At 36.7% G+C, this 27,902-nt stretch overlaps 1 protein-coding gene across 1 annotated transcript in view; it reads left to right on the top strand.

Moving 5' to 3' along the window:
- Positions 1-27,902, top strand: part of LOC146002241 (DNA topoisomerase 2-binding protein 1-like) — a 217,447-nt gene that overhangs the window by 36,145 nt on the left and 153,400 nt on the right. Inside the window, exon 2 of the mRNA XM_083139958.1 lies at positions 22,035-22,148. The gene's annotated coding sequence lies outside the window, so the exon portion shown is untranslated. The remainder of the gene's footprint in view (positions 1-22,034; positions 22,149-27,902) is intronic.

Below are 27,902 nucleotides of genomic sequence, written 5' to 3'. Positions count from 1 at the left end.
TTTACCATACATTCATGCACATTGCATTATTTCTTTCAAATAACTGAAAGTGAGACCTATGTGAGAGTCAGAGATATGAAATGGATGTGATCCCACCACAATTTTTTTTTCACGTTAATGTTTAATGTATATTCAACCTATTTTTACCACAGGAAATTTAATTATTTCCAGTTACCGCTTTGGTTCAACATAGTGTGTTTGCATTTTAGCTTCTGCTCAAGCTGACTGTAAAAATAGCAAACACCGTTTTATCTCCTTTCTATTCCGTTGGCTTATCTGTTGGTTTACTTCCTGTCGCTGTTACTTATGCCTAAGCATTTTCAAGGCTAATGAAAAACCTACGGGAAAATTACTTGACACGCTGTTGGAAGGTTTATTTACTTTAGGACGAATGAAAATTGTTCGATTCTGGAAAAAATTAAAAAAGTGTGCATGTAATACATGGCTCGATTCTCGTGGAGGTATATTTCAGTGGTTCGAATTCACCTTTAAATTGTAGGCTAAATCTATACACAGGGTATTTCAAAAATATTAACTGGATATGATCTGAGTACTAAGTTTGTAACCTTTTTAAAAACCCTGTACCATGTGCATAAAAATCTAAAACACTTTTTTTCATGTTCCTTCATTTCTTGTGGCCAAGTCTAATGTCTATAATCAAATAACAATAGAAACCCAGGATTTTTTCTGTGTGCGCGTACACCCGTGCACGGGGGAAGAGGGCGGGGTGTACAGACATCACCAGCGATAAACTTTCGCATGGTGTAGAGAACATGATCAACTTTTCTTGAATGATAACACTTTGCTAATTTCGATGTATACAAATCCTTCAGAAAGTGCTTTTGTTATCCCATGTGTATGCAACTACTTCACCATTGACATTTGTCATTTTTATTGAAAAACGAAAAAAAATTGTATTGCGATATGGTTGAACTTGGTTCCTCTGCAGTGTAAATGATGCTTACAAAACTTACGATTTTATTTCTTTGATGCAAACTTACCAAATACACAGGACAGGCGGAAGGGGGTGGGGGCGAACTGTGCCACCGTCGAGAGCGGAAAATTTCCATGGCGGCAAAATTGAAAGAGAAGTAAAAATGGGTGTTTTGAAAAGTTGGAACTTATAACCTCACTGTATAAAACTTGTTGGAAATAGGCTGAAAGCCTAATAAGTAAATGCTGAAATATTTGAAACAATTGGTTACAGGGAAATGTAGCATTTCTTATCCTATTGCTTATGGAATCATGAGTGCTCTTCTAAAGATGATAAATAGAGCAACACCGCCATGGATGTCCAGAAGGGGCGGCCAAGGCCCTCCTGTAAAATGAAATTCAACCAAAAAGTACATATTTCACACATATAATTTCATTTCAGTCGGAGAAGTTAATTATTGAAAGGGCGTTCCAGGAACATGAAAACTTCAAACTGAACCAATGTTTTTTAAGTTGCCAATACTATTATAAAGCAAAATGTACCTCGTTTGTCCCCCCCTCTGAAATACCCCCCCTGAAAAAATCTTGCTTGCCCCTCCCTGGAAGAAATCCTGCAGACGTCCATGAACACTGCAGCGTCCACCTACTCAACTGGTATTTTCTTTCTGTTCAGTCTCCCCCCCCCCCCCTTGGACATGTCCATTTTATCACGTGTTGGGAACTTGGGATTGACTCAGCAAACAGTGGCGATGTTTACAGTCTCCAGAGCAGTAGTGAAGAAGTGTTGAGTGCATGTTATTGTCAGAAGTCTGGACGTGAGTGAATTAGTGGGTAATTTAGTGTCATGGTCTTAGTGTAAGGACAGTGGTAGTGTCAGGCCCGTACTCGGGGGAGGGGTCACGGGGTCTCCCTCGAACTCTAAAATATCATAATGTGAACCTATTAAAACCTAAGAAAATGACTGACGATTTTTCAGGTTGTACAAAAAATTCGATTTTATGCTTGCATAAATGAATGCGTTGTTTGTGGAGAGAGACAGGCTCCAGAAGACTGCAGTCTGTAACATTGAGTAATTTTAGTTTTATCTATCGATTAGTTGATTATTTCTTTATTTTATTATTACTTTGAACCATAACATTGCAAATCTACAAGGGTACAGCCAACGGCAAAGAAAATTTGTCCATCGCTTTTTACGTTCCTTTTTCCCCTCTACATCTTGTGTTGGGATGGAATTCTGTGATACGAAGCAGATGTTATCTGCTTAGTGACGTTTTTATTTCTATCAATATCAATATGTTTATTCATCATTAAGCATCACAATAATTCAATAGATGTTGTCATTGGTACAAATGTAAAACATAATACAAGAATAGTATAAACATACAAATATAAAACATAATACAAGAATAGTATAAACATACAAATATAAAACATAATACAAGAATAGTATAAACGTACAAATATAAGACATAATACAAGAATAGCATATATATCTAAATATAAAACCCAATATCACCACACTGTGGAAAATAGATAGAATGAAAATAGTAATGGACAATTCGCCTACTCTTACTTTTGCCGTTAGGGGTACTCTTGGCTCTAGCTGCAATGCCATACTATTGGTGGTCACATCGAATACTCAACAGCATTTTGCCGACCATCGGGGCGGAGTGGTTAGCGCATAAGTGTTCTTTGTTGATTGATTTGTTGTTTTAAGTCCACTTTATGCACAGAAAGGCTAATCGGGACTGGACCTACAGTTTAAAGTGGGATCCGAACCACTCCACCGAGAGTGTTCTTTGTGAATGTTCCTTTATCAATTTCATCTTATCACTCATCATCGTGATTAGACAAAATTGGCAGAAAACGACCTAACTCAATCAAACACATTTCGGACCTTCTCTATGATACATATTTTCGGATCTGGACCCTCCCTAAAAAAAATCCTGGATACGGGCATAGGTAGTGTATACCTACTTTATCATTTCACCGATCATAGTGAAACAATGTGATACGTGTCCATTATTGTCGAAAAGTACATTAACGATGTGAGCTTTGTCCAGGCTGTGGCCCGGCGTCAGCGCTTGTCTTTCCCGGTGAACGGGTCCGCGACAGTCGCACGCTACATTCTCTTTTTTTTTCTTTTTCGCTCTCCCTGCCTTCGCTCTCTTTCCCTTTCTGTTGACGTTGCAGACTGACGCCAGTATAATCCTCCCTCGGAAGTTGTGTTGTCGTGTCAGTGTGTTGAAGATTGTGGCTTAATATGGCACCACAAAAGTTTACATTACAACAAAGGATATATCTTGTTGAGTGTTACTTCGGAAAGAGGAATTGTGGAGATGTGCGACGACGTTTTGCAACGGAATTTCCTAGTGTTCCCGTTCCACATAGGACCACTATATTAAACCTCGTAAAAAATTTAAAGTAACAGGGTCAGTTCTGAATAAAAGTGGAAAGAAAAATGGAGAAATCTAAAAAATAAAGTATACAAAGACAATCCGCACACCATCCGTGAGTTAAAAGAGAGTATTGTATATCTATGAGAAATCGGGAGAATTACAGTAGACGAACTTGCACGTGTAAATGCCAATTTCCTTCGGAGATGCCAGGAATGTGTTGCAGCAGAGGTACATACTTTTCAACACCTTCTGTAGTCAAGGTTAGTACACAATATGAAAACTGTAATTATAATAGCCGACTCTACTGACTGTCGCGGACCCGTTCACCGGGAAATACAAGCGGCCGCTTGCCGCCGAGTCTCGTAGCGAATGTCAGGGAATGGTCTGTATATATTATGCTGCAATTCTTGGATATTTTGAAAGAAAACTCTGATAACTTGATGCTTACCTACAATTGGAATGTAATACTAAACATACTAATCATGGGCACCCGTAAAAGGGGGGGGGGGGGGCAGGGAAGCACTTGCACCCTCTGAAATATCTGGGGGAAAAACAATGTAATTCGAATGGTGGTATTTATTTACAAATAATACTGCTTTCTTTGACTTACAGGCTATAAGTTACTGCAATTATTGTCATGTCTAAAAAAAATAACGAAAGGAAGTTTTCATAACGGGCACTAGAATAATTTTGACTGCCGTAACTAGGGGTGTAAAGAAATAAAATCAAAAGTAAACTTACTTCATAAGAAATAGTTTGAGGAACCGCCCGAACGAATTTTTTTTGGTCGGGACTTATATAATTATTCTTTCGGGACTGAAAAAATTGCCATTTCCGGTCAAGTTTCGGGACGGGAAGTTTCGAAATTTTCAGGCGGGTGAAAATCTCGAAATTTACACACTATTCCTTCCCTTTTCGAGTGATTGTTCTTGCACTTCTGGAATAAAAAAATATATATTAATTTTAACAAATTTTAGACGCTTTTTCGCACAAAAAATATAATCCTTTTGAAATTTCTCGACTGTTCGGGAAAAGTCTGAAATAATTTCCCAAGTCCGCATGTAGCCTTGATAATTCAAGACTGTCATTCTGATTTTTTAAAAATTATTTTTACACTTTGACACGAAAAAAACTTGAATCACAGATGCCATGAAGGAGAGCACATTAAGTGGTCCTGTTTGATATCTGTGCATCGTGAAAAAATACGAAAAGATAGACTTGTTCATCACCAAAGTGATGGATGTTTATGAAAAGGAAGCAAGGCGAATCCAGTTTGTATTTAAACAGTGGACTCAAGTTGGATTTGTCAACAGCGCCAAAGTATTTTCCCTCAATTTCAATTTTATGATTTGTAAAAGAACTACTACTTTAATATTATTATTATTGATGATAATAATAATAAAAGTAAAATGCAAGTTCTTAGCCTGAGGGGTAAGATCTTACTTTCCCCCCCTCGAGAAAAAATCCTGCGGACGCCCTTGATACTATACTAATGTTACATATAATTAGTGTTTTGATGAACTTTCAATTTTTGCAATTTTCAAGCATCGGTATCGGTGGCTATCGGTGAGAGTATCGGCATCGGTGTGGGTATCGGTTCAGCAAAGTGGTATCGGCTCAATTATGAAATATTTTACCTCATCCAGCCCCCTCCGAAATAAAATCCTGCGCCAGTGAGAACAGCTTTAGTCAATAAGGAAACAGATTTTGACAGAATTGCCTGAAAGATAATTTTAATTGCCGGTTCACAAGTAAGTGTTAGTTATACTTTGTGTAATGAAATGATATCAGCGTTCACAGGAAATGGTTGTTAGGCCTCCCCGATGGCGCAGTGGTAGCGTCCTCGCCTTGTAATCAAGGGGTCGCGGGTTCGATACCCGGTGGAGGCACATAGTGGTTCGGATCCCACTTTAAGCTGTAGGTCCAGTCCCAATTAGCCTTACTGTGCATAAAGTGGACTTAAAACACCAAATCAATCCAATCCAGGAAATGGTTGTTTTTTATACTGAAACCAATAATGCTTTTTTTTTTTTTATCAAATAGTCTTCAACAGTTAAAATATATTTCACATTACTTTCCTTCAATTAATTAAGGTATGTTTATCAGTTTAAGAACTATAGTTATTTATCACTATATTTTAGTATAGGGTTGTAAGAACAAACAAATTAGAGAGGATGTGTTATGATTTAGTTACACTTAAAACCTAAGTTTTTGTAGATTTATTATTTTAAGGACTGTGTTAACAATCAAAATTGTTTTAATTTTATGCAAGATAGCATTGTAAAAAAAAGAATATTACATGCAAACTCTTTAGAAAATCCAATCATATATCATAGGCCTACAACGTTAAAAATATGAGGTCAAGTCTTGAAAGCATTTATTTCCTAATACTTGTTGCATTTAAGATACGTTTAATGATATAAAATGTAATTTAGTACGTTTAATGATATAAAATGTAATTTAGTGTCGCCTTTTTTAAAGTTTTCTGTGGTCGCGAGACATCGCTTTGTTCTTAATATTATTGCAATAGCGTGACAGGTCTCATTATTTATTTTATAGTTTGATGTTTTACTTGGGATTATTTTGATTTTCTGCGTAATGACGAGGGGGAAGGCATTCGAATGAGAAAGGGCATTTGCCCCCACCGACCAGGGCAGCAAAATTATTAGCGCCGGTCCTGCAAATACCATAAACAAACGTGTGAACGGTCATAAATTAATTATCTTATGGAAACTGGCAAGATCGATGACCACTCACCCTAACAGTGCCTCTGCTGGCATGGCATTATTATCATAGCGTCATGTTGTTTTAGGATTCTTATCCAACTGCAAAAATAAATGCCAGTGTGCAGTGACAATCACGGAGCTATTCCATAGGATCCGAAACATGCAGGATAAAAATGTCATTATATTTCCAAGGTTCGTAGCATCGGAATGAAGCCTCAACGAAGCTCTACACACTCAAGACAACTTCAAGTAGCATCAAGTTGCAGTAAACTAAATTCTGATAGATGGAATCTCGTAAATTATATTCTTCTGTTCATATTACGCCTACGTATTTTGGAAAGAAAGAAAGTTTTAATAGGAGTCTGTTAATTATTATTATTATTATTATTATTGCAAGTGTTCTGCTATGAAGTGCCTTCTCCAATTTTTGGTAGAAACAGCTGCTGAAAACTTTGACGATCGAAAAAGACTAATATTTGTATACTTCTCAGTGGTGGTGATAAGAATCTCTCACACCTTGCAGTGGAGAAGAGGGAATTTGTTTTCGTACCGCAGCCAAGGAACCTTTGCTCTACAACAGCATACAAAAGTTTTGATTAATATGGACCATTTATGACACTGTAATTGACAAAGACCTTCATTAATCAAGGGTAAGTTAAGGTTAAGTTCCCCGTACCATGAAGGTACATTTAGAGGATGTCGGGGGTTAGGTCCCACACATTCTCGATCTCGGCCATTTTTGGAGGTGATGTGATCAGCACCACGCTCCGACTGCCTTTGCCTCCCATTGTCTCCCCCCCCCCCCCGGTACCCATTGATTTGAGACTGGGTGAGCCCCAGAGTCGTTTTATGCGGTTTGAAACCTGGGTCTCCGCGTGTTAGTCAGACACCCTGCCGACTTTAGGGACTCCCAGTACTGAAAAGTCGACGGTCGTGCCTTGTCTGCAATCGGTCCTAAGGTCGGTCCCGGCAGGTCTTCTGAAATATCTGTGCTGTTATAGGAAGCTACATAAGAGCTATATAATAGGACTCGGTACACTGAGCACGTCTTACCTGTATACAATGAATAGCTGTTTGGCAGGCTTTGGTTTCCGCAGAGAAGAAAATCTCTTTTCGGACACAAGCACAGATTTGTTGTGATTTGTACGGGGCCCAAAGCAAAAATACAAGAAAAAAGAGTAGTAGTAAATACAATATTATAAACCCAAGAAAGGAAGAGCCCCCCTCTAGCAGATTTGCTTACACTTAAAACTAGCTCAACATGCCCATATGAGCTTTTTGCTCAAGTGTGGAACCCTGTCTAATCCAAGATTTTTGTAAAAAAGCCCTCATGGATTCCATGAGAAAGGAAGAGCCCCCTCAGATTGATGTGCCTATACTTACAAAAGGCACTTCTGTGAGATTGTTGTCCATAATCCTGTCAAAAATATGCCCCTCTTGATATTTTTTTGGCCACACTTAAAACTAAACCAAGACACACCCACATACATACACACATCCACCCATATACACACATATTTACTTCCAATTTAAGTTTAATTGGACCCCAGCCTCAACTTGCATATGCAATATTAAAACAATGCAATATGCAGAGCTCCTCTAGAATTGCTCCGTGACCCTCTCATTTCTTACATCATAAACATATGATTTTTCTCCTATGAGAATAACACTACATATGGTGTCATCAGGTAAAGCCTCATGGAATTCACAGATAATTTTAATATTTGTTCTGTCATTCACCACAACTTGTTTCCTTTTTGAAGTGTTAATTACAAACATGGGTCTCTGTGTTTTGAATTCATCTGGTGTGTAATACATTTCAGTATTGCCTGTAGTGACTCTCTTGAAAGCCGAAAAAGCCTCATATAATTTGAGGAAATCATCCTTGGACATGTCTAAATTGTAATTTTCTCTGGGAAAGACCTCATTTCTGCCATTTTTAAGATATATGTTCTTGATGTTGCAGTTATCAAATTTACTTGAATTTTTTTCCTGATTATTGTGTCTCCCAGTCTGAAACAATACTACCACAAAATCAGGCATGTCATATTGAATACTGGAGAATGAATTTGTAGCATCAAACTCATAATAAGTACCAGATGCGGGCTTCTGTACGCATTGATATGTATAAAATTGTAGAGGAATTTGTGGATTTTTTATTATATCAGCTTTGTATTTAAGAGCATAACTGGCCTCGTATTCAACAACAGGGATTCTTAACTCCATGGTCTGAATAATGCATTTGCCTGCATCTGGTAGGGTATTAGGCAGAGCTTCCCCTGTAGGGTTTATTGCACTGTACCTCATCAAAGTATTGTTATCATTTGCAGCTCTTCTAAATGTGATTCTTAAACCACCCTTCCACATAATATCTTTGTAATCTGAGAAGAATCCTGGCAACAGGCGCATGGGGAACAGCACTGTGTGGTTTTTAGATAATATCTTATCACCAGCCTCAAATCCACCTATTTTGTAGTATGAAGCATCGGTTTTGGATAATTTTAATGTGGCCAAAGCTGTGGAGGTAATGCCGGGATAATCCACTCTGTTTATAACAACGCCATGCTTTCTGATCTCAATTTCAGAGAATAGATGCGGCACAAAATTATCTACCAATCTTATATTTGAATTTGCCGGATAATCTGTTCCATCGAGCTTTACAACATCAAATTTGATGTATAAATCTGCTCTGTGAGGGTGTATAAATCCATCCCCTACATCAAGATCAACCTCAATCTCTGTGTTGGGTTGATTTAAATTTGCAAATGTCCTCCTGTTTGGGGGGAATGATTGTAGCTCATAACTCTCAATATTTTCCATTTTTTTCTTGTATGTATTTTTATTTAAATATTAATCTCTATGATTGCAGTTGTTGTGGCTCCAGCAAAATCAACTAATTCTTCTTTTCATTAGTGACCATCAATTCAATATAATCTATTCTATTGTGGCACACAGGAAAATATAATGTTGGGGATGGATTGTAGATAATGGGCTCCATGAATTCAGAATTAGGTTTGAATGTTGCAATGATGCCAGTTTGTTTGTGAGTGCCTATGCCATTTGATTTGGTGATCATACCCTCAGCCACATTACAGTGAATATTCAGAGTCTCTATGGCTAAGAATTTAGGTATATTCATAGCAGTGTGTTTGATGCCTGCTTCAAGTTTTGTGTTGTTCTCAAAGCCTAACAGCTCTCCTATAGTACCCAGATTCACTGTTTCTGTAGCAGATACAATTTCTACTCTGCGAGTGACAGAATTTTGACTTAACACTATACCTCTGGGTAATTGAGCATTTAGAGTGGACAGATTATACTGCCCTGGAGTGATGACGATTTTTTCATCCCCTACTGCAATTGTGTTGTTGTGGTGTGTAATATTGGGGATTAGGTACATGCCGTAAAATGCTCTGAGAGCTATTGTTTTGGGATACACTATGTCATCATGCAATTTGAGTTTCAATATTGAATTTTGGCTGGTGAGATGAAATACCCCCATGATGTTTCAGATACCACAAGGCTTTTTGAAAATCTTCAATTGATGGTTTATTTATTTGAGACATATATCTAAGAACAGATAAACACAAATGTCCACAATTAACATCTTTGAAATTTTGAACACGGGCATTATTGTAATAAAGATTAGCTGAATTTAGATATTTTATTAAATTTTCAGGTGGAACACCTCCAAATGAATCAAACACAAATGCCTCATTTTTTAAATATTTAAGATAACAGATCCAGTGAGTGCCCTGATTTTTGTACTCTTTGTTCTGGCAAAGAATCAGACATGTACACACCTCTAAAATGTTTGATGCCCAGTGGCTTGATTAAAGCTTCAATATCTTGGTTTGTAAGCGGCTCTTGTTTTTTTTAAACTTATTCATGGCTCTCTTAACACCTTTGCCTTGTTTCTCAATGGCGAGGTTATGGCGCCTCTGCTCATCTAATTCTGCCTTATTTTTTTTGGCATCTATTACTGTTTTTGCTATGGCGGCTGATCCCCCGGCCAAGCTCCCCACAGCCCCGAGAGCAGCTAAGATGGCAGGGATGGTAAATATGAATCCCCCTACATGTGATTTTTTTCTTGATTGCTGTAATTTTTTTAATTGGGGGGTACTAAGCAACAATTTCATACCATGGCCCTTTGCAATACAAGAATTTTTTTTCTTGCGCTGCTTCTTGGTCAAAAGACTGTCAATAGTTTTAAGAGATTTGAGACCTGCATAAGGTATTTGATACATAACACCCTTGGCCTTCATTGTAGGTTTATTATATACATATTCACAACCACCACCCCAATTTTTGTTTGGTGTTCATAGCTATGGTGGTTCCTAATGCTGCTATTTTTTCACTTAAAGAAGCATCTTTGCTTACAAATCTGCCAAATGCAGCCTCTTCTAATTTCTTGTCTGCAACATGTCTCTTGTCAAGATCGGAATGTGTGTTGTATGCAATATCATGGTCTCTACAAGCAGCATCTAAGGGATTAACACCAGGATCCCCTCTGTTTAATCTATGATCCAGTTTTGTGCCTGGACCACAATATTGATAGCCTGGAATATGTAGTTCAAATGGCAGCTTGTTTATAATGTCATTAACAAGGCCCCGACCCTCAGAAATATTCCAAAATTTAGGTGGTAGAGTATTAATAATTTTTATAAGATATCCAATCCCCTTAGTGTCATTCACTATAAAATTAGACAATTTGGTGCTTATCATGTCCATAATTCCAACCTTTTCATTGTAAAAATTGTTGTTGCCAGCATTTTCCTCCCCAGCTATCACCAATAGCCTATCTACAAGTTTCCTGACATCATCAACCCACACAAATTCTTTAGGCAAGGTGTTGTATTGTTTGATTCCACTGCCAGTCTTGATTTGTGACCATATGGGCTTGATTAAATTATTGTATTTTGCCCCACTGCTAGACTTGACTCTTTTTTGTGTGGGATCATTGTTCTGGTATAGAGCATCTGATTTTATTAATATTTCTTTGTAATCCTCATAATCCTGATCTGTATAGCTGCCAGGCCTTTTCCTAGTCATCAGTTCCCATAATCCAGGTGTTCCGGAGTACTTAACAAAAGCACCTTTTTCTCCAAGTCGAGATTCTGAATATACAATTATATCATCTCCCATAAATGTTACTCTGAAATTGCCAATTCTATGTATGATGCTGCCATCAAGCTCTGTGTCAGCATATAAGCCAAAGACCTCATCTTTATTGTCTTTAGGTGTGGTTAAATATTTTTGAGCAAGAAGACCCAATTCAATAGGATCCTGACTGGCTTCAATTCTTCTAGGAGCAATAGGACTAGGTGTATGAATACTGGAAAGTGGAGTGAATGGATAATCTAATATGTTCCTAGCAGCTACAGGTACAAGCTCTGTGAGCAAATTTTGATTTTGCTCTGTAACAGTTTTGATATTCTTACCTAAATTATTAATAGCATCAATTACAGGCTGTTCTGTTTGTTTGTGTTTTTCATAAATTCCACGGTTCTCTGATTTCCATCCCTTAAATCTTTTTACAAGATAATCTCTTAATTTAAGATCATCAATGATTGGCCTTTTCATGGTTATTTATTTATGTTTCAATGTCTAGAAAATTGTTGATTTTATTTCTGTATTTGCCACTATTGGGTGTTCTTGTCATATCAATTCTGACAAACCCATAACTGTCCTGGTTCCAGCACCAGCTGCAAAACTTGGAAAAATCATTGTAGCTCAAGTCCCCACCTACATATTCATCATGTATGTGTTTGAGGTTGGTATGGTCTTGATGAAACACACATATAAAATTGCTGTTGTCCCGGATCAGTTGCTTGGGTATTTTTGAAAAAGTCTGTGCCAGGTAGAAGCAATCAATGTTTTTGTGCCGGCCCTGTGTAAAGAAATTTCTAACCTTGTTTTGATTATCCAATATAATATCATCAAACACAACAACAGAATTATCGAGACATTCATCAAGTGGCTTAACATCTGGTTCAAAAGTGGCAATATCCAATCCATCATATAGCTTCATCAGCTGCTGATATTTTAATTGTTCCAAGCTCTTAGAGAAGATATACAAGTACCTGTTTTTCCAGTCTAACCAGTTGGGTGCTAATAAAAAATTATCAACCATTAGTGTAGTTTTACCACAAGCAGATGGCCCAACAATAAGACACCTAATATTTTCAGGCAGCAATTTGCCATTTCTCTTATTCTGTTGTTCAGGTTCTGGCAGCCTCTTTATAACATCCCAGGTGCTCATATTATTATTTTGTTTGCATCGATCCAGCTGTGTTCTGGAAGTCCTAGCCATTTGACAAGCAACTTGTTGCCTTTTCTGCGGATGATTTTTTCTATGAGATATGTGTCAGGCTGTTTAGTTTTGCTGAGCTCTTCTTCATAAAACCTGCCTTTGAGAATTTCTCCTCGGTGATCCTTTATTATATATGTGTTAAGGGTCCCGGGTTTAACCTGAACCACTGTAAATAATTCAGTGCTCCAGTTTCTTGTAAAGCCTCTCTTGAATAAGTGCTTATATTTGCTTATTCTTACTTGATCACCAATCTTGTATTTGGCCTTTCTTCTTGTTGGCTGATATTTAGGATAATAAACAGTGCTGATCAATTTTTGCTCATCAGATGAAGTTACTTCAGAGGGTTTCATGTTGATTGTGGAATGGACAGAATTGTTATATTTTTGTAGAAGTTCTGGAAGAATATTAATCCATTTATAATTACCTTGAAGTGTAAATTGTTTATACATAAGATTTTTTAAGGTTCTGTTGAATCTCTCTACAATTGAGGCCTTGAGGTCACTGTAACTCGAATAATGTTGTATTGACTGGCTTTTAATAAATTGTTGAAACACTGAATTATAAAATTCTTTGCCATTATCTGTTTGCAAATATTGCGGGGATCTTCCACTCTGATTGATGATTGTTCTGATGGCTTCTGTAACACATGTTCCAGTCTTGGATTTGAGTGGCACAGCCCAGGCAAATTTTGAAAATGTGTCTATTACAGTGAGTAGATACTTGTAGCCCTTGTTGATTTTGTCTAAGTTTTCAACTGTCCACTTGCCATTTCAATCAAGTCGCTTTGCCATAAATCATCTATGCTTTTTGTGACTACTGGGAGTCTCTTAAAATTATGTCTGGCCTGTCTGTGTAATTCATCAACAATAATTTGTCTAGACATAATATGAAAACAAGAATATTGCAACTATGGGGTGTTCAGCAGCTGAGACTGCAGGATTTTCTAAATATAATTTGTCCCCTATTTGTATTTTAAATTCCAAAGAGCCATCATCTTCAGCATAGACTGTTTCTAATGTATTGGGGTCTGTAAAATCCTCTAATTCTACACTGGTGATTTTCACTTTGTTATCAGTATTTGTTATTGATAAGGTAGGGTAGTGGTGTGCCTGTGGTTGTAGCCAATATTTGATCTTGATTGGTCTCAATGTGCCCCCAACAAAAAAATTGGTAATAAAATTGTGCAGGGGACAGCATATATATTTTGCCACCTGGTGTAAATGGAGAATCATATTCTTTGTTGGGGATGCTGTACAATTCAAGAATTACTGTATGTTTTGGATTCTCGATTATGCCTGTTATTTCCTTTTCTGCTGTGAGCAATCTGCTTGTTACAGATTCAAGGTGCTCATTGATGGTCCTAACAACATCATCATGGCCCGGCTTGATTTTTATGTCCACAGCAAGTCTCTTGTATTGTTGCACAATATCTTGAAGCTGGGTGGCAAAAACAGACAGGGCATTTGCTTGATTGGATTCCATGGTCCCTAGCTGTTGCTTGATATTAGCTACAATTTGTTGCAAATTTTCAACAATTGCCAATTTTGAATTTTGAGCTGTAAGATCATGGACCTGTCTTCTGATATCCTCAAACAGGGCATGCAATTCATTAATATGTTGATTGGTTGGTAGAGTGGCCACTGTCTGAGTGAGATGTTTGATCTCTGCCTGGATATTCTTGATATCTTCTGATTTCAATATCCTATTCACTGCCCTCTTAATATTTTTAAGTTCCTGTGATGTAGGCAGATTTGATACTGTATTTTGCAAAAATTCAAGTGCCAATTTCACAGTGTTTAATTCAGATGCATCGGCCACATTTTGCATAGCATTTTGGAGCAGGGCTATATCTGCCTGAGAGGGTGTGGATTGTTGTAAAATTTCAAGTTTTGTTTGAATATCATCAATCAAGTGATGAAAATGAGAGAGTTCAGATTCAGTATTGAGGTTTTCAAGCTTTGTGATTTGTTGCTGGACACTGACAAGAGTATCTACAATCCCAGGCAATCTGGATTTTAGTACATTTGCCAAATCACTTTGCACTGCTGCTATTGTACCTTCAAGATGGGTTATGTAACTTTGAATTTTTCCAAAATCTTCATATGTTTCAAGTTGCAGCTTAATATTTGCAACACTCCGAGTTATTGCATTCAAAGCATCAGAAGATGGCAAGTTGTTCATAAAATTTTCAAGTGTCTCAATTTTATCTTTAACCTCGGCTATGGCATTGTTCAGAGGATCCAGATTAGGTATTTGGAGTGACTGAATCTGTTCCTTTAGAGTGGAAATCACTAGATCAAAATCTTCTTGTGATTTTATGCTTTTGACAATTGTTTGGAGCTGTGTCTGGACATTATTTATCTGCTCTTCCAATTGCTGTTTCAATTGCTCAGAGTTGGTGGCCTGGGTCTTAAATTTGGCTTGAAGAGCTGCTACAGCCTCTTCCAAACTTTGAAAATTATCTAATGTGGCCAAATCAGTATATTTCTGAAGCAACAATTTGAGTTCAGAATCAATTTTAAGAAGAGGGTCCATGCATTGTGATTGCAAATTTGTAATTTCTAATTGAAGACTGGCATTGAGTGTAGTTTGTAAAACTTGTAAATCACTTCTTAATTTCTTGACTCTGACATCAAGCATCAGAATCTCATCACTGTGATCTTCATGTCTTGTATGGCCAAAAATATCATTAGGCATTTTGTTTAGTAGTTATTATCTGATTCTTAATTCTATAAAAAAGGGTATAAGCTTGTCATATGATCCCGGGACCTCAATATATAAGCAGTCACCAGCAGAAACAGTGTAAACAGTGCCAGAAATCATGTTTGAGTGCTTAATTCTGTAAATATTTCTCCCTACTGAAATTTTAACATCACCGTCAGGGGTTGTAATAAATTGCAATTGCCCACCTACAGGTAATTGGTAATGATTTAAATTATTGTTAAATATGTACAATATTTTGCCTGTCTCATCATCAACATCTGTAAGTATGCTGTTCAGATGAATAATTAACAAGCCACTCAGTTTAGATATGATATCAGAAGAGGGTTGTGATGTTGGCAGGTCCATAATACCTTGTTTTTTGAACCCAAATAAGTTCATAGGCATGTTTATTTATTTCAAATCATGCTCCGTGCTTGTGCATTGATTCCCATTTTTCAAATCACAATGACCCCATGGTAAAGTATGTATGCCACATGATAAAATGCATCTCTTATCATCATGTGGGTCCAGAGCCACTTTTCTTACAACATTTGAAGTCAATAAGTGATCCACACTCTGAATTCTGGATTCTGATGTTTTGATTAAATTCTGGGATTTGAGGCAATTTTTATAATCCTCAAATTTAAGCTCTTTTTCCACAGCTACTTTGCCAATGCCCTTGGCCTTTTTAGCAGCAACACCACTACATGTTTTAAAACTGTACATCTTGGCACTTAACCCAGCAAATTCCACAATAACATCACCAAGTGTCTCATCTTTTAACTTGCCGGGCACTTTTTTGTTGTGGGGTTGAATATTCAAATGGCCTGGCAATTCACTGGTATCAAAATATTTAAACAATTCAGGCTGTGCCATATCTTGATAAACATCTTCTGTTTGAATATCAAGAACAAAACTATCCGTGTCCATGTACATCAATTTTGCACGATCCTTATAAAAAGGTTTGAACACATCATAATACAATATTAACATATGTAATTTGGCCAAATCCAATATTGCAGCCCCTACATAAATAGGTTTATCAAACTTAATCTTTGTTTTTTTCATGTTGAAAAGTGCCATATTTTCATCATAAATTCTTCTATAATTGAAATTAGGCTTTGCAACCAATTTTTTGCTCAGGCTGGGGTCAGTAATTATTTTAACATCGGTATGTTTTCTGACATTTTCAATTGTTTTGCCATACACAGAATTGACCATCAATTTAAACAAGGCCTTATCAAATTGGCTCTTTGCAGATGTTCGAAGCTTTGTGTTTGTATCAATATATGGCTTCAACCATTCTGAGTGCCTGAACCTTAAGACTTTGCCAAGTTTGGTCACTTGAACACCATGTTTCATCAGGAACTGGAGGTTTTTGTAATATATGACATAACCCTGTTTTGGCTCCAGTGTCATCATGAGCTTCTTCTGTTTAGAGCCAGGTGAGCACTGAACCTCAGGAATTGGGGGCAGATCAGAAAATTTGTTGTGCAAATCATCAGGAATTGTCAGATCAACCTCTAAGAAGAGGCCATAATCACTGTCATCAAAGTCCTGAAGATCCTCAATATTAAAATCTTCAACCCATTCAAGCCCTGCATATGGCAGTTTTTGCATCATGGCATAACCATAGAGGCTGTTGGCATCTACATACTGTATATAATTTGATGGCCGTGCTGGATCATAATCAGGCATATATTTGTTATTTGCTCTGGCATATCTCTGGGAACATTGCACCATCCCCCCTCTTATATCTTCCTCCATAAACAGATACTTATTTTGATCTTGGATCAGATCCAATGGCTTTTTGGTGTTTAAAAACATTGCATCCGATGCTAGGCCCGGGGCACTGTAAAAATACACTGCGTCCAGTTCATAATTTTTCATGGAAGATTTTCTGAATGCTTGAAGTATATCAGCTAAGAGGGTCACATCAAGTTTCAAATATGCCATGTGATAATCACCAAATGTCTGGCATTTTAAATTGTTCCACATTAATTGGGCATGGTGATAATCATCATCAGTGATTCCAGATCCTCTGATTTTGCTGTAAAACTCTTCTTGTGGTGGCAGAGAACATTCATCAAATTTAGAAAAATCTGTAACATAATCATATGGATATACACCCTTCCGCCTAATTAATTTCAGGTCCTGATTTGGAAACATGGCACATGTGATTTTGAATTGATCATCAGATAATTGAGTGGCCAGTGTGGCCAGGCTAGCAGATAAAATTCTGTAAGAATCAAGAAATCTTATGTGAATAGGAACACCATTAACTTTAATTATTTTGCTAATAGCAATATATTTTTCATCATTTTCAGCTAAAATATTTAAATTCTGCTTCTCAAACCCCTCATATCTGATCAAATGATGAAAATCATAATTGGATGCTCCATGGCAAAATATGGGGACAAATTTTGGTCTCTTGATCTTAATATTACAGCTATTACACAGGGCCATTTTGAATTTACCATCTGAATGAGAATGGTGTTTCACCTTGATATTTGTATCTGAAAATTCAGAATCACATACCGGGCATTTTTCTGCATTGTTGAAATCTTCAATCTGTTTCTCTGTTAAAGGCAACATGGGTTTTGATTTTAATAAAATATTAGATGCTATGTCACGGCACTCATTTTCTATTCTATGTGCAAATATTTTGATGGCATCTGGCCCCATGTATGAATATTCTTTACTAACAACACCATCCTGTACAACCACATAACAAAAGCTGGAAGGTTCATGTAGCTGGTATGGTGTAATTGAAGATTCTTCAGGATCTGGATTGCAGGATGCAAGAGATTTGAGGATTGATTCAAAATCACAGACAATATATGCTGGGTGTTCCAACAAGGCTTCAAACTTTTTGAATTTGCAATTCTCACTTGGCATTGGCATCACCATATGAACAGGTTTATGATTGCCACAATATTTCAGATGCTCAATTAACTTGTTTTTTGCAATTTCTGCATTTACTTCCCGAACCCCCTTCACTATTTTTTGACCATCAAATACACTTAAACATCTTCTACACAACTTGAATATTGTATTGGATTTGTCTAGTTGTGTTCTCACTAAAGCTTCAAGATTATGTATCAGAGTGTAATGATATGTGCCATCCCCTTCAATTAAGAGCAGATCAATTGGAATAGCAGATTCATCATCAATTGTACTGATTCTGAGAGGTTCTATCGGGCAATTGCCAGTGGAACAAATAAATACATTAATAGATAATTGTTTGCCATTGATATTCCTGGCTCTTTTTTCAAATTTATCAATATTCTGAACAGACATTGGATATTCTAAACCCTCCATTGCATCGTCAAAAAGATGTTCATGTTGTTTGTAATAAGTTATTCTCTCAGGATGCCTTGAAACTAGAAACAAAGCAGCTAATATACACCACAAAAAGCATTTCTGGTCGGTATTTTCTATATTAACCACGGCTCTTCTGTTTTTAATATTGTCAGGTAATGGCAGATATGTAGATCCTTGTAATGGGCAGAATTCAGAAATATTAACATATAACTTGTGTGGAGAGCCGCATAGGCTCCATCCAGACTCTTTTGCTGCAAATTCAGAGTGTTTAATATTCAATTGATCTATTAAACTGCTTATTATTGTGTCTGAATTTGCATTTGAATATACAGGTACAGTTTCTGTTCTGTGGGGCTGTGTAAATTTTGTGCCATTTGGTTTCTTATATTGAGTATACAATTTGAGGGACAGCTTATAAGAGCCATTTTGTGCATTTAGAATTGCCTGCAGATCAGGATTTACACTGCTCAAAAAATTCTGGATACCGCATCTTGGCTCTGATACAAACCGATAATCCCTAAGTTGGGCATTAAAACTGCTATGGATAGGTTCATAGCGTGGCTGTTTTGCTGCTCTGGCATTAAGAGGTGCTTCATGCTTCCTTTTCAGACCAGATGTGGATGGTTGTGGGGGCAATATTGATGACTGTGCAGAACAAGTATTTTTATGTGTATATGTGAAGTATTGCATGTTATATTTTCTATTGCATTTGGGTCATATTTTTGTGGGGGTTTTGCATTTGTCTGGATTACAAATCTTTTGGTGTCTGGCCCAATTAGAGCTAAATATATTTTTATTGCATTGGTCACAATATTTTTGTTTTGGCATTTTTCTTGTTGTTTATTATATAAGATTTCCTGGGCTTCAATTCAAAACTTTATACTGAATAAAAAATATAAGTTGGGTTCAGCAGTGTGATTTGTGTGTGTGTGTATGTGTATGTATATATGTGTGCTAATATTTTTGGCTTTGGTATTTATATACAATTTCTTGGGGTTCAAATCAAATCTCTATGCTGGATAAAAATATCAGTTGGGTTCAGCAGTGTGATTTGTAATTCAATTTATACAAATCTGCAATTAAAAAATATAAGCAGCACTGGAACAATACAACCTTACTCTTCAACAGCTCTTACAATACTGGCTGATATGCAATGCAAAATCTCTTTATATACCCTAGGCACGGACCGCATTGAAAATATCTGAAACAATAGGCCAATCAGAATAAAACACATCATCACATTATGTCATAAGCAACCAATCAGAAAACAACACATCTGAAACAATAAGCCAATCAGAATATAACACATAATCACATTATGTCATAAGCACCCAATCAGAAAACAACACGTATCTAATAATTTATTGGATAATAATTTGTTGCACAGCATGATGCAATATAAATAAACCAGAAATAGGCCACAACTTGGCCACAAGTGGACCGGAAGTAGTCAAACCGGAAGTGGACCGGAAGTGGACAGGAAGTGGACCGGAAGTGGGCAGAAATGGGTAGAAATAGCCAAAAATAGACCGGAAATAGACCGGAAGTGGGCAGAAATAGGTAGAAATGGCCAAAAATAGACCGGAAGTAAATATGGGCGGGTATGGGTGTGTGGCTCTTATAAGCATCTTGGCCTAGTTTTAAGTGTGGCCAAAAAAAATATCAAGAGGGGCATATTTTTGACAGGATTATGGACAACAATCTCACAGAAGTGCCTTTTGTAAGTATAGGCACATCAATCTGAGGGGGCTCTTCCTTTCTCATGGAATCCATGAGGGCTTTTTTACAAAAATCTTGGATTAGACAGGGTTCCACACTTGAGCAAAAAGCTCATATGGGCATGTTGAGCTAGTTTTAAGTGTAAGCAAATCTGCTAGAGGGGGGCTCTTCCTTTCTTGGGTTTATAATATTGTATTTACTACTACTAAAAAGCTTTCACTTAGCGTGCATCATCATCATCATCATCATCACACGCTAACAAAGCTATAGAGAACACGTTAATTATAATTTCAGTAGTTACACAGAAATGAAATACTGAAGCAAACTCTTGCATTCACGAGCCGTAAGTATTGTGGTGCATGACCTCCTTGCCCTAGCTCGCTTCCTGCCTAATGACAAGTCAGCAGAAAGAAGGTGCATGGCCCTGACTTCAGCCAGGTGAATGATAGAGGCGAGGAAAAGGTAGTTCTCGATTGTGTACAGCAAGTGATCGGTTGACGGTTGCAAGTAACTAAAGAGGTGAGTTTGCAGCAATAGCGACACGACAGGTATATGTTTCCAGGGCGAAGAGTGACATTTTATCGCCAGGTTGGATTTATTTCAGTATCGTCTGTATAGAGTTTCCGCCTGGCTCTTCCCTCCGAGTCAGTGTTGCCAACTTAGCTCTTCTAGGACCAAGTCTAGCTCTTTCGTGCGCTCCTTTGGCCGTGAACCGGGGCGCCCGCCCCCCACTGATGCCATCACTGGCTCTGGCCCACATAGACAAAGTTTTGCCATGATTATACATTTTGAACGTGACGTGATATTGTTATATTGACTGCGTCGCCCCACTCCCTCTTATATCCCCAGCTACTTTTTTCATAGCGCCGTGTTTGACGTGAAATTGACGCAATATTGTTATCAGGGAATCCTTTATTTTCGATTTCATACGACCATCGGTGGATTTTTGAGATGAGTGATGCCGCCGGATGTAGATGGTAAAAACTAAGAATAAATTGTCATCAATTTAGAGTTAACGGTAACACCAGCGCCCCCACCGTTTTGACAACTAATATTACCCTGGAGCACTTTATCCCGCCTTCGTAATTGTAGCTCCTTAAAAGTCAGTTTTAACTTCATTTAAGGTGAAATTTAGATCTTTTCTGCGTTTCAGGTTTGGCAACACTTCCAGGATGGTCGTAGGCGGTATGGAGAAATGCATTGCGCTTATGGGAGTATTATTTGATTTGTTCTCTTGGGAATATCAAACTTCCGATGGAATAGACAAAGATATCAACGGGAAGAGGCCCGGGAGTTTGAAGAAGAGATCGAAACTTCAATTTATTTAGCCGTAACTTGATGTTGAAGTTGATTCCCCATGAGGAATACATGGGATTGCGAAAATTCTTAATAATCATATTTTGCAAACATCGAATCAACATTAAAAAACTATACTCGTGCATACACCCAGGTTTTTTTGTTTTATATACAGGGTGGGCACAAAGTCGCTCTCCCCAATAAATGAAGAAATTCTTGTTTTGGGGAAAGCGACTTTGTGCCCACCTTGTGTGTGTATGTATATATATATATATATATAGCAGTGCCTATTCGGGCAAAATAATGATATAAATGCTCAACTGGTGCGTAACTGGAACTTCTCATCTTAAGGTGAAGGTGACAGGGTTCATTTTTGTCTCCAAAAGACGAGGAAAATCTTGATAATTTTACGAACTTTGGCCACAACATAAATAGAATGAATTTCTAATGTGAATTTAGGGACATAATAACCGCTCATATACCCCAAAATACTTGTCTTCCAAGTATTTTTAAGGTTCTGACTGATGTGTTCAAGAAAGCGCCGTACGTGACTATAAAATGTGACAGTTGTTAAAAATTAGTTCAATTTTCACTATTTGATGACTGTAATTTTTGTCATTTCAGAATTCTTTCGGTAAGTGCTATTTTGGAGAAATAGATGTTCAACAGTATTTCGTCTCTTTGGACAAATTTTCAACGCGAAACGAATGAATTCGTTAGTTTCTACAGTGGAGCAAGGTAAGGAAATTCACCACCTTTAATATTAATAATAATCTAATAAGCATGAAAATACTCCTCGTACGTTAGAAAAAATATTATAAATGATGTTAACAAATTTGGTCTGACACGTTTAAAATTCATGTACAAGAATCGTCCTCATATCGGCCAATAAACCCACCGTATAAGACGTAGATAAACCTTACTAAATGAATCTTGGATAGCTGGAACGGTGATATTGATTAATCTGCGATATTCATCTTAGCTTTTCGATTTTTAAAATTGAATTTACGTAACGTGAAAGGTAAGTAATTCTTGATTTGTGTATGTTAATCTGTTTTTTTTCCGTTAATTTTCTTAGATTCAGTGTATTAAATAAAATGTGAAGGAACTAGTCAAACTTTTTGAGAAACAGGAGTAAATTTGAATATAGGTATAGCCATACATACGAACTGCATAACAATACAAGTTTCAATTTCATGTATCCCAATAAAGAAAGTTAACATGAAATGATAAAATTTAGACCTCGAATGTTAAATTGCATTCTTAATTCTTAGTCCCTGATAAAGAATTCGTATCAATAACATAGTTGTAATGTAGACATGACATTTTTCATTCATGCACTCTAGGTGAAGAATTTATGTACGCATTGAGTTGCTTGTGCAAATAAACCAAGTACTGAGGCAAGCACGGAATTTTATCATTAATCAACCGATGTTACTAGATACAAGCGGAAATATTTCATCATTTTTACTGGCATTGAAATTTTACTCTTCTAACGTACTATGATATTTGTTTTTTACTCTGCTTTTCTGCTCGAGGCATTGATGAAACATACAAGTGAACGGTCCCACCCACAGATGTGAACCCAAGATATATATATATACATTACATGAAATTTCAGTAGTGTCTACACTCTACAGCAAATGTAATACAAGTAAGCAAGTTTTCTTACGCCCCTTGATGCTCGGGACTGGGCATATAGTTTAAAGTAGGATGTGCAATGTGCCTCCACCAGGTATCGAACCTTGGACCTTGATTGGATTAGTTTTACAGAATGTGAAGTTCGAGAATTAAATTAAAATAACCAACGAAGTAAGATATCTGCTCGAAAGGCTAATATTATAAGACCTTCCCCCGGAAAAAAAAAATCACGCGAAGAAATAAACTAAAACTGCCACGAACAATTTACCTACTAATACATTTGCCATTTATGAAAATAAAGAAGCCACAGAGAAATAATGACGTACTCTAAACTCTTGCATAAATTTACCACATTGTATAATGTGCAGTTTTACTCTCCTGCTTTTTTTTAAAAAATCTGTGCACAGAGTTGAAGAAACATTAGCTGAATACTTGGTATTTTCAGGATTTGCAACATGTCTATTACAAATAAAACAAGAGAGAATAATCATGATGCGTTATCAAGACTTATCATGGCAGGTTAAGTTATTTTCGAAGTTCCGACAACTTTGTTGCCCTGCCTTCTAGTTCGTGTTGTGGCCTTATCCATGTCTTGGTTGCAATTCTTACTTTTCTCTCTTCTATATCTATTAACATGGCTGTCGTGTTACTTGGGTATGGGAATCTTGAAACATTGTATAGTTATATTTCTTTTGACACGTATTGCCTTAGGACTACGTATAAGGAACAATAGGCCTAATTTAATCTACTTCGAACATGGCTAGTTTTATGTAGTAAACTTTTAATTAACAATAATTTAAATGTTTTGACTCTGTAGAATAGACGGTCCTAGTTCTTTCCGGACATAACATTGCTTGATTTCCCTTTTCATTAGATTACATAAATAAACTGGCATATTAGATTTGTTTTTGTGAATGCGTGCGTTATGAGGGTGTTTTCGAAATATATGTTACAGTTCAGTAATAAATTGTTATGTGCTCATTCTTATGACAATTTTTTTCATTTCTTGTTCTGACCCTGTCAAACAAAAGACTGTCAACTTTGGCCAGTGTTCCTTATAGGATTTCAGTTTTCAGTTCCTGTGTCAATGAATTCATGAGATATACGACACTATTTTGTAAATAAAGCCTGATTCTTGCACTTTTACATTTTATGTTCTGTATATATTAGGAGTTGAAATTAGCGTGCGTATCCTTATAAAATCCAATTGAGTGGCGGGGATAAATCGGTTAACAGGGAAAGTGTTTGCAACAATTGAAGTTGACGTTCAGTTGTAACTCTGTGGCCAAGAATAGCAGTCTTGTGAAACAACTGCTTTTGTTGCATTTGGGCTGATGAGCATCTCGATAGTTCTTTACAAAGTGTAAATATTTGTGTGTTTGTGCAACTGTTGCAGTGTTACGGGAAAAATTCCAAAGTTTCTTCGGAAGTTGATTATACGTACATTATAAGTATTAACCGGTTCCTAGCAAAGAAACTGTTTTCCAGACTGCCAGGTACGTGTATTTTAATATTTACAACGCAATAACTTTTGATCATAGGTAGGATATACTTGTTGGGCAGTTTTGTTTTTAAATTTAATTAATTTTTCCGCTTAGGATGTGGGGAATTTCAGTGGATATTATTGGTTCTTATCATTTATGGTTATAAATAATTAAACAAATGTCACTTCAAGGTTCCTCCTGGTGGCGTAGTGTTACCGTCATCGCCTTGTAATCAAGGACTCTCGGGGTCGATAGCCGGTGGAGGCACATACTGGTTCGGATCGTACAATTTAAACTGTAGGCCCAGTCCTGATTAGCTTTTCTGTGCATAAAGTGGACTTAAAAACAAATAAACAAATGTCACTTTGATACAAAACTCTCTCTTACATGGACAGAACAGGAGAGGAGTAATCATGGCGGTTTTGCATTTTTTCCCCTTAGTTTCTAGTTTTGTAATTTGTCTTTTTCCCCTGTCCTTTGTTTCGCACTACTGTCGTGCTAATAGGGCATTTAATATTGTATTATACTGTAGGAGTTATATTACACTAGAATTAGGCTAAGTAGCTAGACCCGTTCATTTCTATTCTATTACATATATTTGCCTTTCAATTTCTTCTGCCCTTGTCCTAAGTGGTATAATCAATTTATTTGTTGTACGACATATATAGAACTTGGTATTGCAACGATCACTCATCCGAATACTGTACACCGAACACGCTGCTTGACTTGTTCCATTAAGCCGTTGCAATATGTATTGTCTTATCTTATGCGACTTGCTGATTTATGTACGAGTATTTGTTATTTTTTAGTTAGTCTAGTCTCGGTATTTTATAAATTCGCCTTCTAGGATCCCTTTGTTACTGATGCTTGTGTTGATATGATGTGGCTGTTTCGCCAAAAATTTTATCCTGTCACGTTGCATGTGGTCGTACTACGTTTCAGTGGCGTACGCAAGGGGGGGTTACGGGGTTTAACCCCCCCCCCCCTTGAGCTTGTGAATTATTATGAAAAATGCTGTGCAAAAAATTAAATGGCCAATTTTTCACAGTCAAAGATCTGGGACAATAATATTACTATTACTACTTCTACTACTACTACTACTACTACTAATATAATAATAATTTGAATTATTATTTCAATGCAGCATGGAGAAAAGCTCAGCATTCCAAACACACGCGTCTTTCAGAGTGATGCCTTGAAAATAACTACGAGTTTATGAGGTTAGGTTAGGGTAACTATGATTTAAAAGAGAAAAAAGTTGTTTTGTATCTCAGTTGCAACAATGTTCAACACACTGGCGTACGCAGGATTTTTTTTTTTCGGGAGGGGCTGGAATAGTAAATGTGGATAGCAAATGGCTTCGATTTGGAGGGCAGGATGCATAATAAAATATTTCGTATTTTTGGAGCTTTTCAGTCTATTAAAATTGTATTCAAAGACAAAAATGGTAATCGGGATTCACTTTAAAAGAGGTTTCGCATTTACAAATTTTGATTTTTTAAAGTTCTTAACGGATTTTTATTTGAAAATTCTGATTTTCTCAAAATTTTGGTAGGGGCTGGAACACCATCGGTCATCCCTCTACGTACGCCAGTGTTCAACGAACATTAATTTTTTTTTGTGTGAACAATGAGAATTAACTAAATAAAGTTATTGGTACGTTGTAAGAGGCTAATGTATAGACAAAGGCTAGGCGGACAAGAATACAGTCAGCAATTGACCTTCCCATTATATTGTTTACCACAGCTCGTTTGAATGTCTCTCTTTAAAATGTCTCACCTTGTTGACTAGACAATTATTAAAACGACAATAAGCTTAACTATTGTAAAATGTTTTGTTGGTAAGAACAGCGAGATAATCCAGATGTGAATTACCGGGAACATTTATGCGGGGAAAAAGCCGGAAATATTCCAACCAATTTCGGGAATCTAATCCGGATCTCCCGCGTGATTGTCACTTGTCAGACGCTCTACCGACCAGATCACCGCAGCTCCTTGGATGAGTTCCATACTTTGATTTTTTCAATTTATTTTAATATATTTTCTTGTATTTAAGGATCTTCTTCACCCTTGAAATGTCTAACCTCGTTGACCAGACAATTATTTCGTAACAAAGAAACAAACAAATGCTCCCAGGATTGGATAAAAATCGAATGACTAGAAAGTAATTTCGTTCTATTGTTTTCATAAATACTATATTTATGTAGATCTCTACTACTTAATAGTAGTAGTAGTGGTATTTGTAGTATTATTATTATTAATTCAGCTAATTAATTAATTATAAGTATTATTAATTAACTGTGATTATTATTATTTAATTAAAGTATAATAAAACAATGGTAATGTGAATTTGGAAAAAGTTTTAGAAATAACACCCCCCCTTGATGAAATCCTGCGTACGCTACTGCTACGTTTATTGGTCCAATATTTCGTGAATTTATTTTCGTGTTGGGAACAAATCGATAGGCACCATAGCGACAAGACAAGCGAACTTTATATGTATAATATCCTCTTTTGGGATGCAATCGCGATTTTAACAGACTTGTTGGGTTTTCCAAATGTTATTCTATTGAAGAACTATTTCAGTTCGTGCATTGGTGCTTGGTAAATACAAGCCAAACCCTACAAACTATTACTTGCAAGCCGAACAAGGGTAGAGAATTTTGCATTAATTTTGCAAGAATTCTTGCAATTGGAAGAATTTTTTTACAAGGGCGAGAATAGACTTTTGGCGCCCTCTTGCCTAAATTCGAAGCCTACGCTTTTGCGTGAAACAGAAGTATTCTCCTATCTCATATTTGTTATTTTGTTAAAAATAACCGACAGACTCCTTAGAAATAATATAGTAATGTTATTATAAATCAGTACTGAGAATATTTTCTCTTACTGAAACTGTAGCATTTACTTTCATTATCACTCGATCAAAACGCGAAACAAATATCCAGAAATCTGGATCCAGATAGGATTTCTTTTCTCTGGTCCTGTTACAGAAATTTTCGGGACCACGCGCACACCTAGTCATTTGTAAGAACTTAAAATGTGATGGGAATTTCTCCACTTGCAGTACATAATGCAATTAGTTTTCCTCACTTTGCATGAGAGCGTCGAGTTTCCAAACTATATTATTGTTACGTGAGTGGATGTGTGTTTAAGAAAGTAGCATGCAAAGGGTGAGAGGGCACATGGGGTCATCTGACCCTGTGGCCTAGTATTTCTAATTATTCGGCGCGGGCCACTGATTGTTTTTGGAATTAACTGGCCTATTTTTTTTATTATTAGAAAGATGAACACACACAGATTATGGAAATATTATACAAAACAGTAGACAAACAAATGTTTCAATACTAATAAAATATCCAGGAAAAGAA

The sequence above is a fragment of the Lepisma saccharinum genome, chromosome 18, assembly GCF_977018435.1.
Source record: "Lepisma saccharinum chromosome 18, izLepSacc3.1, whole genome shotgun sequence".
Lineage (NCBI taxonomy): Eukaryota > Metazoa > Arthropoda > Insecta > Zygentoma > Lepismatidae > Lepisma > Lepisma saccharinum.
Note: the sequence above shows the minus strand (reverse complement) of the source record. Positions and strands in the feature narration are given on the sequence as shown.